This window comes from Mustelus asterias, chromosome 2, assembly GCF_964213995.1.
Source record: "Mustelus asterias chromosome 2, sMusAst1.hap1.1, whole genome shotgun sequence".
Taxonomy (NCBI): Eukaryota; Metazoa; Chordata; class Chondrichthyes; order Carcharhiniformes; family Triakidae; genus Mustelus; species Mustelus asterias.
Genome location: NC_135802.1, coordinates 99,150,095 through 99,164,574, shown reverse-complemented (window position 1 = coordinate 99,164,574; position 14,480 = coordinate 99,150,095). Strand labels below are relative to the sequence as shown.

Below are 14,480 nucleotides of genomic sequence, written 5' to 3'. Positions count from 1 at the left end.
TTCGATTATCCATTCCCAGACGCTGTGGAGAATAGATAAGAGAGTAGGCTCTCCTCCCCAGAGATGCCCCCTTTTGGGGACTTCTGGACAATTCTCCTTCTTGAGGTTTAGGTTCCCCAATACTGATATAGGCTTAGATTTATTATATTTTATCCCACAAAGTTTCCCTCATCTTGTCGGGAGAGAGATGATTGTATCGTTTCCGAAGATATCGCATCTGCAAGTGCCTTGGTGATTCTTCCTCTCCCTGTCAATGGGGTCTCCTTGGTAGGGAAATGGGTTAAATATTCCGGCTGATGGTGGGGCTTGAGTGGCACCTCCTGTGCAGCTGGAGATTGGTGAGGCTTATTTTCTGGTGAGCCCAAATAAGCTTATTGGCTCTTTTTTAAAAATCAGTGTCAATATCCCTTACTTTCTTTGGCTAGGCAAGGGTAGCAGCTATTTTGAAAATTCGCACTTAGAAAGTGTGGAGATTATACTACAGGTTTGGATCTCGCTAATGCAGATTCATGATTTGTGGAGTCCGGTTGTAAGTTTAGATAACTGGGCTCGGTTTTATCTGCACTCTTCCTCTGAGGCTCCGCCTCTGTTATCTTGTGTGTGTGTGTATAAACTGTAATGCCGCACCTTGGGTTTGGGGTTGTATCCTCATATTTCCCTCTTTCTGTGGTATCCTTTCATTGTTTGGGATGTTGTTTTAGGCTCCGATTGGTTGTATTTGACTCCATAGTAGCTCCCTCATGCTATATAGCCGAGTCCTTGTTATCCTGTGGGCGAGGATGTGCACCATTGTGTCATGTGCTCATGGCTTTATCCTGTTATACTGATATCCCACACGCTGTGCAATAACCTTTCATTATCCATATGAAGAGAAGTACCCATTACAATAAATATAACGAATTGTAATTGGTCATTGATATTCCATATCAATTAATGATATTTGCTGTCTTTTCTGTATGTATATGGGGAAAAATGATGCTATCAATAATAACACAACAAAATTTTAGATATCTTCCTGATCCTGTAGCTATGGAGGGTGACTATGGTCTCCCAAATAGAATCATAGAATGGTTACAGAACAGGAAGTGGCCATTTGGCCCATTGTGTCCATGTCGGCTCTCTGCAAGATCGAACACACCTAGTCTTGCTCTGCTGCTTTTTCCCCACAACTCTGCAATTTTTCTCTCCTTAGAATTCTCTTTTTAAAGCCAGGATTGAATTTGCCTCCACCACACACAGGCTAAACTATTTACTATGTAAAAAAGCTATACCTCATATCACTTGCTTCTTTTGCCAATCATGTTAAATTGTTGCCCTCTGTTGTTGCTCCACAGACATAAACCATTTCTCCCTATCTACTCTATTCTGACCCCTCATCATTTTGAACATCGCTATCAAATTTTTCTTTTCCAAGAGAACAGCTCCAACTTCACATAACCGAAGTTCCTCAAAATTTTTGTGAATCTTACCTGCGTCCTCTCTACGGTCTTCAAATCCATCCTGAAGTGTGGTGCCCAGAGTTCGCCACAATATGCTTTTAAGACCAAACCAGTGCCCTGTACGTTTTTGAATAACATCCTTGCTTTTGTACTGTATGCCCCTACTAAAAAGGCCCAGGGTTCTGTACGCTTTATTAACTTGCCCTGCACTTTGAATGATTTGTGCATGTACACCCCAATCCCTCTGGTCCTACATCACATGAAAACTGAACCCTTTATTTATATTGCCTTACTTCGTTCTTCCGACCATAATGAATCACTTCACACTTCTCCGAATTAAATTTCATCTGTCATTTGATCGTCCATTCCACCAGACTGTTTATGTCCTCTCGAAGTTGAACACAATCCTCCTCTCAGTTCACAATATTTCCAAGCTTTGTGCCACCCCCAAATTTTCAACTTGATCCCTATATACCAAGCCAAAGTTATTAATATAGGTCAGAAAAAGCAGGGATCCTAACACTGATGCCTCAGGAACCCCACATTATGTGAAAGCAAAATACTGCAGATGCTGGAATCTGAAAAGAAAATGCTGGAAAATGTCTAGGTCTGGCAGGATCTGTGGAGAAAGAATAGAGAAAAGGTCCGAGGCCGAATCTCTACCACCTCGCCCTCCATGGAATCGAAGTGGGTGAAGGTCCGACTATGGAAATCTCCGTTGACCTTGGGTGGGATTTTCCGGTCTCGCTCGAGCGAGGCCGTAAAATCCCACCTCAAGCGTCCAGCTAGCGTGAAAATGGGAGAGTTGCAGATCCATTTTTCACAGAATCCCTACAGTGCGGAAGGCGGCCATTCAGCCTATCAAGTCTGTACCAACCACAATCCTACCCAGGCCCTATCCCTGTAACTCCACGTATTTACCCTTCTAATCCCCTGACACGAAGGGGCAATTTTGCATGGCCAACCCACCTAACCTGCACATCTTTGGACTGTGGGAGGAAATCGGAGGACCCGGAGGAAACGCACGCAGACATGGATAGAATGTCTGAGAGAATGGAGTGACAGACAGTCACCCGAAGCCGGAATTAAACCTGGGCCCCTGGTGCTGTGATGCAGCAGTGCTAACCACTATGCCACCGTGCTGCTTAATTACTCATCTGTGTCGTTACTCACAATCTTATGCAAAAGTGCTTGAAAGAAAATGGGCTGGACTGCTTCTAGCTACTAGAGGCAGTGGGCAGGGCTTAATTCACCAGCCAGCCTGATCAAGTAGCAAAGGCAGCTATTGCGCATGTGCAGACATTTATGGTTGCATATGCACAATTCCAACAGCAGAGGCCTGACAGAGAGAGATCTGTCAGGCCTCTACTGTTGCAGCCAGCTTCAACACAAGTCCTCCACTGCAATTGCAGGGGCCCACGGCCAATCACAGGCCACACACCAGCCAAAAATATTGCCCCCACTGCCGAGACCAATTCAACACCCCACGATCGCAGGCAGAGCGGTAGCAGGCCCCCCCTTCCTTCCCATGTTGACCGCTGGCAGAGCAGCTGCGGGCCTCCCCCTTTCTTCCCATATTATTGGCAGGCAGAGTGCACAGCGAGCCCCCCTCCCTCCCCGATCAGGCCGCCCAGCCTGGCCCTGGCCCCTCCAAGCCTCGCCCCGATATGCCCTGCCCCAATATGCCCTTCAGGGCCTGCCCCTGCTCAGTGGGTATTGCCAAGGTGCCCACAGGACCCTCCCTCTCGGCCTCAATTGCCTTTGCTTCTACCGCCAAGGACAACACAACTGTTCCCCATTTGTGGGAAGCAGGTGTTTTCCTCACCGGAGAGAACCTCTCCCGGAGAGGCCATAAAGGCAAGTGAGCCCGGCAATTGAACACTAGGCCTGCTAGACAGGTGGAAATAGTGTTTTACATAAATTTAAATAACATTCAGCCTTTTGCCAGAAATGGGCGAGAGACTGTGCCAGAAATCCGGTTCCAGCAAGATCGCGAGAGCCAAGAAATCGTGTGTGATCCTGATTTCTAGGCACTTGCGCTATTTTACCAGCTCGCTCCGCCTATTGGTTAGCGGGGCGAACCGGTAAAATTGTAGCTAACATTGAGTCAAAATGTTGGCTCTATTCTCTCTCCACAGACTGTTATTTTCTGTGTTTGAGGTATACCATCCTCTGATCTGAAAACAACCACTACTCTTTGCTGTCACTCATGCTGCTACTGTACTTGGAATAAGGCTCTGTGTTGACCAACACTGACATGATGGGCCAAATTGCTCCTATAATTTCTCAGGGAAGGCAGCATGTCTGAACATCATCCCATATGGTTCTGCATAGAGGTTCCGTTTGCAGTAGATGAAAGAAGCTTGCCTCAGTGACCACGCAGCATTGGCTGAAAGTGACAGAGGTAGTAAGGAATGGAAGTAAGAGTTTCACTGACTTCACCAGGGAAAGAATGGTGAGTCACATGCTGTGTTTCTCTCTCTGACTTCGCACAGGACAGCTCAACCAATGGACCTTCCAAGTCCCATTCATCTCTTTCAAGGCACAATCCCCATCCCACTAGCCACCAGTGACATATCTTATTGCAACGTCATACCCTTTACTCAGTGACCCATGTTCTTGAATCCTCTCAACACATTCCACTTCTTACATAGTTCTCTTTTAGCGAGAAGAGGGCACAAAACATTAGGGGATGCAGAAAACCCAAAGGGGCTGCCCTCCAGTCATTACCACCCCGACTTGTGTGGTGGAGATTGCATTGGCGATGATGAGCAGAGTTTTGGCATGCATGGCCATGAGCAATGGAAGAATGGGAGTCCCTCAGCTAATTATTGACAGGATTAAATATCACTTGACATACGACACGCCCATGTACACAATGAAAATTGCTGATCTGCACAATTCTCTCAGGTCCTGCAAGCATCACTCAGGAGCTGGTGCTGGGGGAGCAGGAGGAGAGAATACTTACCTGGCAGGAGAAAGTCAAAGGTTGATCTCCCAGGATGAGGCTCTCTCATTGCACTCCGGTGTGCTGACGTCTGCAATATCCCCAAATACGGAATGCTCAACTGCAGGATGTGTGTTAGTGGGGGACTGAGTTCGCGCTCTCATTTTTATGGGCGGTACGGTGGCAAGCACTGCTGCCTCATAGCACCAGAGATTTGAGTTCGATTCCTGACTTGGGGCACTGTCTGAGTAGAGTTTGCACATTCTCCTCATGTCTGCATGGGTTTCCTCTAGGTGCTCTGGTTTCCTCCCACAGTCCAAAGATGTGCGGGTTAGGTTGGTTGGCCATAGTAAATGTGTGTGTGGGGGACTAGCAGGGTAAATACGCGGGGCTACAGGGATAGGGGCGGGGTGGGATTGTGGTCAGCACAGACTTGATGGGCTGAATGGCCCCCTTCTGCACTGTAGAGATTCTATGATTCGGATTCTATGATGAGGTGCGCACTCAGAGGCAATTTTACACATCTCATGAGCCCTCTACCTTCACAGATACACATATCTTCGTGGGACCTCCAAGGTAGTTGGGTTGCAACTCAATGAGGTGCACATCACAAGTAAGTAGGGGCAGGTGCTGGAGACAGGGAGAGGCCTGTCAGACCATATGAACTTAAGATCATAAGAAATAGGAGTAGGCCATTCAGCCCCTTGTGGCTGCTCTGTCACTCAATAAGTGAAGAATCACTTTCTGGTGATTATCTTGAAATCTAACCTCTTTGTCTCGTGTAATATAGCTTATTCTTGTTTAATAAATTTTTTATTCTTCGTGTGTATAATTCAGTGGGCATATATCAGAGAGTGAAGACAGGAGTTCTAAAATCTCAGAGAAATCATACAAAACTGCGATAGAATTGAGTTTAGGTAACTCGTGTTTGGTCTGAAGCTGCAGTAATACGGAGTTTTGATTGCGGTTTCTGGGTGTCACAGGGATAGGTAGCTGCTAAGGAAAAAGCATCTATTCGAGTGAATGCTCTGAAATCTATCAAAATAAAAACATTTTGCAACTGAGCCACCCAAAGCAGGAAGCCTTGGGTTAAAAATAACGACAGCTTGAATTACTTTCTGGTGTTTACATTGAAATCTTTCCAACCTTTTTGTCTCGTGTAATATAGTTCATTTTCTTGTTAAGATCTATCAAACCCGGTTTCACTCTGAATTGTATCTTCTCCAGTATTAATATCAGTTGGGATTGGAACAACTTTCAAGAAAAGAGGGGTACCTACATGCAGCATCAGATATGACAAGCAAACAAGCACATGTGGCCCTGGCAAATGATTTGCACATTCAATCTGACAGCTTTAGTCGGGTGGAGGGGAGCATCGTCTTGTTCACTCAGCATCTCACTGAAATGAAGCAAAGTGCCCTCCAGTTTCTGGCTAGCGGAGAAGTTCAGATGGGCCGTGAAAGAGAAGCTGGAGAACGGAGTCAAAGAAGTGGGGATTCTGATCAAAGCAGTACTCTCACTCCTCCCCTTTGGCTCCTATCTCAGTCAGAACCTCACATATTGCATCCTGTCCTGATGGCAGAGTCAGCCAAAGAGAACGAAGAACAAAGAAAAGTACAGCACAGGAACAGGCCCTTCGGCCCTCCAAGTCTGTGCCGATCATGATGCCGTAACTAAAAAAAAATTTCTGCCCTTACTCAGTCTGTATCCCTCTATTCCCTCCCTACTCATGTACCCATCCAGATGCCTCTTAAATGTTGCTGATGTGCCTGCTTCCACCACATCCTCTGGCAGCACATTCAATGCACCCACCACTCTCTACATGAAAAACGTCCCCCGTACATCTCCCTTAACTTTCCCCCTTTCACCTTGAACCTGTGCCCCCTTATAATTGACAATTCTACCTTTGGAAAAAGCCTCTGACTATCCACCCTGTCTATTCCTCTCATAATTTTGTAGACCTCTATCAGGATTCCCCTCAGCCTCCTTTGCAGTGAAAACAGTCCTAGTTTATTCAGCCTCTCCTCATAAACAACACCCTCGAGACCAGGCAACATTCTGGTGAACCTTCTTTGCACACTCTCCCAAGCTTTCACATTCTTCTGGTAGTGCGGTGACCAGAACTGCACTCAATATTCCAAATGCGGCCCAATCAAGGTTTCAAATAGCTGCAACATGATTTCCCAACTCCTGTACTCAATGCCCCGGTTGATGAAGGCAAGCATGCCACATGCCTTCTTAATCATCTTGGCCACCTGTGTTGCCACATTTAGGTAACTGTGGACCTGCATGCCCAGATCCCTCTGTATGTTAATGTTCCTCAGGGTTCTGCCATTTACAGTTCATACCTAAATTTGATCTTCCAAAATGCATCATCTCACATTTGTTCGAATTAAACGCCATCTGTTATTTTTGTGCCCAAGTCTCCAATCTACCTATATCCTGTTTTATCCTCTGACAATCCTCAGCACTATCAACAACTCCGCCAATCTTCGTGTCATCCGCAAACTTACTAATCAGACCACCCAGATTTTCCTCCAGATCAGTTATGCATACTACAAATAACAAGAGGTCCTAGCATTGATCCCTGCGGAATACCACTAACTACAGAACTCCATTCTGAAAAACACCCTCCCACCGCTACTCTGTCTTCTATAACCAAGCCAGTTCTGTATCCATCTAGCCAGCCCACCCTGAATCCCATGTGATTTTAACCCTCGCATGGTTGCATGTGGGAAAATCTTTGGCAAAGCCTTCACAGGCTCCAAAGGCCAGAGGACATCAATTCAAGCAACTCAGCAATCAGAGCGGGGAAATGATCAGCTTATCTCCAGCTCTCATAGTTGCAACATAAGGAGTATTAGGAAAAGGAAAGACTTCATAGTTTCAGAAGAGAAATTACATCGGCATTTAAAAGTTTGTTAAATTTTGTCACTTCTATTGGCAATATTTAAGTACCATAAACTTTATTTCAATGTTCCATTTCTAGCAGGCATATCACCTTCAAAGGGGCCATCATCCTGGAGATAAATTGTATAACAAGTATAGAAGTTGAACATTGGATATCTGCAAAAGGGATTGATTATTGGAATGTTTTGTGTTGGTGGCTAACAGGGTAGAGGGTTACACAATAGATTCAGCATTGATGTGCCAGGTGGCTGCATTGCCTCAGATGAGCTGAAGCGTACCTCAATTTGTCGATACCAACAACCTTGGCAGATAAGATTGCAGTTGCAAATACTCCGGCCACATTAGGCTCCTCCTTCCCCTCCTGCTGTTCCTCCTTTTCCTCCAGAGCTGCAAAGCCATCATCATCTCCTCCTCCTGTAGTTCCAGATACCACTGCTACTCTATATTGTGGAAGATACGGCAGACCAGTACCTTTCTGAACACACTTGCAGATGCAGGCTGAAGGGTTTCCCAAATCTGTTCTGCTACTAGAATCACATCATCAGCATCCCAATGGCCTATTTAATGACCATGCTTGTGTTTCTATGGCTTCTGACTTTTGTCGCACCTTTCCTCTGCATCAGTTGTAGAGGTCCTCACAGGTGTCATCAACCATGTCAGAGGGTAGACTTTGAATCACTGTCTCCGCTTGGAGGTACAAATATCTGTGGGAGACTTGATTGGTCCAGAATGAAGGCATCATGACAGCTTCCCAAATATTTTGCACAAACATGCATGATAATCTTTTAGTGGTTATGTGCTAAATGAACATTAATGAAGTGGAATTCCTTTTAATTGGTGAATATTGATGAGGTTGCCTTGCTTGCCATTTGTATGCAATCTATGACTCTGTACTTGGGTAACCTGGCCAAGGTAGCAAATCCAAAGGTTCTTTTATGCTGAATGGTCTCACCAGGAGTGAAGTGGTCATAAGTGTAGCTCTGGCAAACATGACATGTCACTTGGGAGATGCACTTGTTCACAGTAGATTGAGAGATTCTACAGATGTCACCAGCAGATCATTGGAAGGAATCAAAGGCAAAGAAATTCAGGTCTATGACGACATAGATCACCAATGGGGATGCATACCCATTTGCTTCACTGGAGGTCTTTATGAAGGAGGCTGTAAATGACGAGAGAGTCTGAGCTTCCTGAGGCACTGGTGCTCAGTCGCATCCAGAAAGCTAATCCTTCGCCTTGATATCCTGTGCTGAGGGTACTGCCTCTTGTGAGTTGGAACTCTGCATCCATCTGTTCTGTGGAAAGGTTGAGAGAGGGGTTGAGAGAAGGCTGCTCCTGATTCTGCTGCAGATGGTGTTCATGTAGTTGTCATCATTCTTGCTCTTCATCAGGGGTTCACGGTAGAGCTACTTAAACTGCTTCCATGCTGCTGATAAGGCTGTGATGTGGATATGCTGGCGTTGTATTGAGGTAGGTACAGAAGTCTCACAACGCCAGGTTAAAGTCCAACAGGTTTATTTGGTAGCACAAGTGCTGATAGCTGGGAAGTACTGTTGAAAGACAAAAAACGCCAAGGCAACAGAAATGACCTCCTAAGTCTTGAAAATAATCTCCAATACCATAAGATTGCCTTGAGAAAATTCCTTGGGGCAAAAGTCTTCACATGGACAAAGAAGCAATTGTCCTATTTAAAGGTTTTCCAGTCTGTCAATTGCTCAGCTCCATCAATCCCCACTATCCTCTCACTTTGTTCAACTATCACGCCCAGCAAACCCATCAGCCAGGAGTTACAGCCAGATCCATGGTTCAAGATTAAGTCAATTGTCTTTTAACATATAGACCCACCCTTTTCATGAATCTCTTCTAGTCAAGTGCGGAAGTCAGTCAGTGGGTTCCCGTTGGCTTCCTGACACAAAATCACTTTCAAATGTTTTAACCTTGCACTCGCACCGACACCTGCCTAATCTGCCAGGTTAAAACTGCCCTCATTATTATTATTTCCAAACAAAATAAAAGTGACAAACTCTTACTTCTGCACATTGACAGTTACAATGAAGAGTTCTGTTTAACAGAAGTTCAACATCACTGAATGTTTAAATACAGATGAGTAGATTTACTCAACCTTCTTCATCTTGTCCACAACACACCTGCCTTCTCCCCAGGTCTAATTTTTAAAATTCGGTTCCAATCCACTCTGTCCATTCTATTCTTATAGCAGAGATTTGATGAGCACCAGGAAGCACAGTGATTCCCATTGCTGCCTCACAGCACCAGGGACCTCGGTTGAATTCCAGCCAAGGGTGACTGTCTATGTGGAGCTTGCACGATCTCCCTGTATCTACAGGGGTTTCCTCCCATATTGCAAAGATATGCAAGTTAGGTGGATTGGCCATGCTAAATTGCCCTTCAGTGTGCAAAAGTACATGTTAGGTAGATTTGAGATGTTATGGGGTTAACATCCCATGAATCTCCTACGATCTTGGCCATTTGTAAAAAGCTGAGCTCCTGCAAAAGTGCAAACGCAGCTGGTTGCTGCAAGATAAAGTGAAGTAAGTTCTCAGCTTGAAAGTTGTGATTAACTGTTTTTTTGCTGTTTGGAACAATTTGTGCTGATACCAGCACATATTCCCCATTCTGAACTGTCACCCTGGCCTTGCAAATTACAAATCCTCCTCGAGTAAACCGGTTTAGACGAGACTCGGTTGATACATACATGATCTGCTGTTCTTGTCTGAAGGAGATAACATTCGCTTTATGGGCAAAGCAGCGTCCCAAGATATATGGGAATGGTTGCTATCTCGCACTCGAGCAATGGTGGACGTGCAGTTTCGATGGCAACCGGGGGTGTGTTTTCAACATATTTACGGTTTTACTCACATACTGTCTTTGTACTTACTCTTGTTGTTGCTAAGCACATGATCTGGGTGAAGTTATACTGTGTACGTGACTGATTGCTGTAAAAAGAGTATAAAGGGAGGGACTCCCCCCCCCCCCCCGTTCGGAGAGTATCGTTCGGCGAAGCTCAGCACACTGTGCTGAGTTAGTAAAGTGATCCTCCATAAGCTTGTACTTGCTTGAGAATAAAGGACTGGGTTTTCTTATATAGATCAGTGTCCTGCTCTTGCATCAAGTACATAAGGGTCTCTGAAAAACGAACTTGACAGATTAGCTATGGTAAATGCATTGGGTTACGAGGATAGGGCGGGAGATGGGCCTGGGTAAGATGCTCTTTCAGAGAGTTGGTGCAGACTCGATAGGCCAAATGGCCTCCTTCTGCCGTCGCACCTCTCTCACACTCCTCAAACACCTCATACACCAGCTCTACAGCAAACGCCGCAGCCTGAAAACCAAGATCGAATCCATATTCTCAACTTGCGCTCAGGACGCAGACCAGCTGTGAAACTCTGCCGAGCAGACGAGACAAAGGAACTACACCATCTACATGCACACCAAGAACAGGAAACTTGAGAAACTCGGCATCACCACCAGCAGAAACCAAGCCTCCCCCAGTACCACAGTAGAAAACAGTACCACTGCAGGAAAGTCCATTGTCAACTTATCGGACTACACACGTCAGCCAGATGAAATCGAAGTTCTCAGCAGAGGGCTCAACTTTTGCCCCACTACCAAAATAGACCCCATCAGTCTCGCAGCGGACACAGAGGAATTCATCAGGCGAATGAGGCTGCGGGAGTTCTTCCACAAACCCCAAGAGGCCAACAGCGAACACAATGAGACAGCCAATGAACCGGAACAGCAGACAGAGAGATCCACAGTGCAACCGAAGAGGAAAGAGTCGAATTGGACTCCTCCGGAAGGCCGCTGCCCTTGACTTGACATGTATGCCCAAGCCATCAGGAGGTGCGTCAACACCAAATTCATCAGCCGCACTCACAAGACAGCACCGAACATCACCCAAGCACAACGCAACGCCATCCACGCTCTCAAGACCAACCGCAACATTGTCATCAAACCAGCAGACAAAGGAGGGGCCATCGTCATACTGAACAGAACGGATTACTGCAAAGAAGTGTACCGACAACTGAACAACCAGGAACACTACAGACAGTTACCCACAGATCCGACCAAAGAACACACCCGTCAACTCAACACTCTGATCAAAACCTTTGATCCGGACCTTCAGAGCACCCTCCGTGCTCTCATCCCACGTACTCCACGCGTTGGAGATCTCTACTGCTTCCCAAAGATACACAAGGCAAACAAATCCGGCCGTCCCATCGTTTCAGGCAATGGAACCCTGTGCAAGAACCTCTCCGGCTATGTCGAGGGCATCTTGAAACCCATTGTACAAAGAACCCCCAGCTTTTGTCGCGACACTACGGACTTCCTACAGAAACTCAGCGCACATGGAGCAGTTGAACCAGGAGCACTCCTCGTCACAATGGATGTCTCGGCACTCTACACCAGCATCCCCCCCGATGATGGCATTGCTACAATGGCCTCAGTACTCAATGCCGTCAACTGTCAGTTTCCAGATGCAATTTTACAACTCATCCGCTTCATCCTGGACCACAATGTCTTCACCTTCAACAACCAGTTCTTCATCCAGACACACGGAACAGCCATGGGGACAAAATTCGCACCTCAATATGCCAACATCTTCATGCACAGGTTCGAACAAGACTTCTTCACCGCACAGGACCTTCAACCGATGCTATACACTAGATACATCAATGATATTTTCTTCCTTTGGAGTCATGGTGAGCAATCACTGAAACAACTATATGATGACATCAACAAGTTCCATCCCACCATCAGACTCACCATGGACTACTCTCCGGAATCGGTTGCATTCTTGGACACACGCATCTCCATTAAGGACGGTCACCTCAGCACCTCACTGTACCGCAAGCCCACGGATAACCTCACGATGCTCCAATTCTCCAGCTTCCACCCTAAACACATTAAAGAAGCCATCCCCTACGGACAAGCCCTCCGAATACACAGGATCTGCTCAGATGAGGAGGATCGCAACAGACACCTCCAGACGCTGAAAGATGCCCTCATAAGAACAGGATATGGCGCTCGACTCATCGATCAACAGTTCCGACGCGCCACAGCGAAAAACCGCACCGACCTCCTTAGAAGACAAACACGGGACACGGTGGACAGAGTACCCTTCGTCGTCCAGTACTTCCCCGGAGCGGAGAAGCTACGGCATCTCCTCCGGAGCCTTCAACATGTCATTGATGAAGACAAACGTCTCGCCAACGCCATCCCCACACCCCCACTTCTTGCCTTCAAACAATCACGCAACCTCAAACAGACCATTGTCCGCAGCAAACTACCAGCTTTCAGGAGAACAGTGACCACGATACCACACAACCCTGCCACAGCAATCTCTGCAAGACGTGCCGGATCATCGACACGGTTGCCATCATCTCACGTGAGAACACCATCTACCAGGTACACGGTACCTACTCTTGCAACTCGGCCAACATTGGAATACTGCATCCAGTTCTGGTCGCCACACTACCAGAAGGACGTGGAGGCTTTGGAGAGAGTACAGAGGAGGTTTACCAGGATGTGGCCTGGTATGGAGGGGCTTAGTTATGAGGAGAGATTGGGTAAACTGGGGTGGTTCTCCCTGAAAAGACGGAGGATGAGGGGAGACTTAATAGAGGTGTATAAAATTATGAAAGGCATAGATAGGGTGAACAGTGGGAAGCTTTTCCCCAGGTCGGTGGTGACGTTCACGAGGGGTTATAGGTTCAAGGTGAAGGGGGCGGGGGGGGGGGGGGGAGGTTTAACACAGATATCAGAAGGACATATTTTACACAGAGGGTGGTGGGGGCCTGGAATGCGCCGCCAGGCAAGGTGGTGGAGGCGGACACACTGGGAACGTTTAAGACTTATCTAGATAGACATATGAACGGAGTGGGAATGGAGGGATACAAAAGAATGGTCTAGTTTGGACCAGGCACGGGCTTGGAGGGCCAAAGAGCCTGTTCCTGTACTGTATTGTTCTTTGTTTTGTTCTTTGTCTACCTGATACGCTGCAGGAAAGGATGTCCCGAGGCATGGTACATTGGGGAAACCATGCAGACGCTACGACAACGGATGAATGAACACCGCTCAACAATCACCAGGCAAGACTGTTCTCTTCCTGTGGAGGAGCACTTCAGCAGTCACGGGCATTCAGCCTTGGATCTTCAGGTAAGCGTTCTCCAAGGCGGCCTTCACAACACACGACAGCGCAGAGTCGCTGAGCAGAAACTGATAGCCAAGTTCCGCACACATGAGGACGGCCTAAACCGGGATGTTGGATTTATGTCACATTATCAGTAACCCCCACAGCTTGCCTCCTGGGCTTGCAGAATCTCACTAGCTGTTCTGTCTGGAAACAATACACATCTCTTTAACCTGTGTTTAATGCTCCCTCCACCCACATTGTCTGTACCTTTAAGACCTGGCTGGCTTTAGGGATTCGCATTCTAATCAGTATTCTGTAACTTGATTTTGTGTCTGTGCCCTGTTTGAGAGCACATTTCCACTCCATCTGACGAAGGAGCAGCGCTCCGAAAGCTTATGGTATTTGCTACCAAATAAACCTGTTGGACTTTAACCTGGTGTTGTGAGACTTCTTACTCCTTCTGCACTGCAGGGATTCTATGAATATCATTTTTACTCATCTTTACCAAGTCACCAACTGTACCAAATTAGGCATTGAAGCAGATTCACAGAGTGCACTGTTGCAGCCCCGTATGTTCACTTAATTAATGAAATGATTGATGTCTCACCCATTATAACACTGGTGCAAAAGATCTAGAAGATACAAACAATATCAAACTCTTTTTGTGCTTTCTATGTTAACTATGTACATTTCTGTGCTTTCAGCTATGACTGACAATTCTTGAATATAATCTTTGTTTATGAGAAAAGGAAAGCAGCTGACCGGGTAAATATTTACAATTGTGTGACAGTGTCACGAAGAAAAAGGTGGATGATAGAATCTGAATGCCTTGTGATTTCACTGTCACTTCAAATGCAGCATTATTTGTCGCAGAGATTATTTTTCTATTGCAGCTCCATCAATACACAAGCTCGACATTATCCAGGACAAAGTAGCACAGTGGCGAGCATTGCTGCCTCACAGCGCCAGGGATCCGGGTTCAATTCCAGCCTCAGGTGCCTGTTTATGTGGAGTTTGCACGTTCTCTCTG

At 46.4% G+C, this 14,480-nt stretch overlaps 1 protein-coding gene and 1 pseudogene across 2 annotated transcripts in view; one reads left to right on the top strand and one right to left on the bottom strand.

The window, feature by feature from the left end:
* Positions 1–14,480, bottom strand: part of LOC144510066 (ubiquitin-conjugating enzyme E2 E2) — a 218,890-nt gene that overhangs the window by 172,029 nt on the left and 32,381 nt on the right. The window lies entirely within an intron of this gene.
* On the top strand, positions 4,400–4,553 carry LOC144481738 (U1 spliceosomal RNA; annotated as a pseudogene).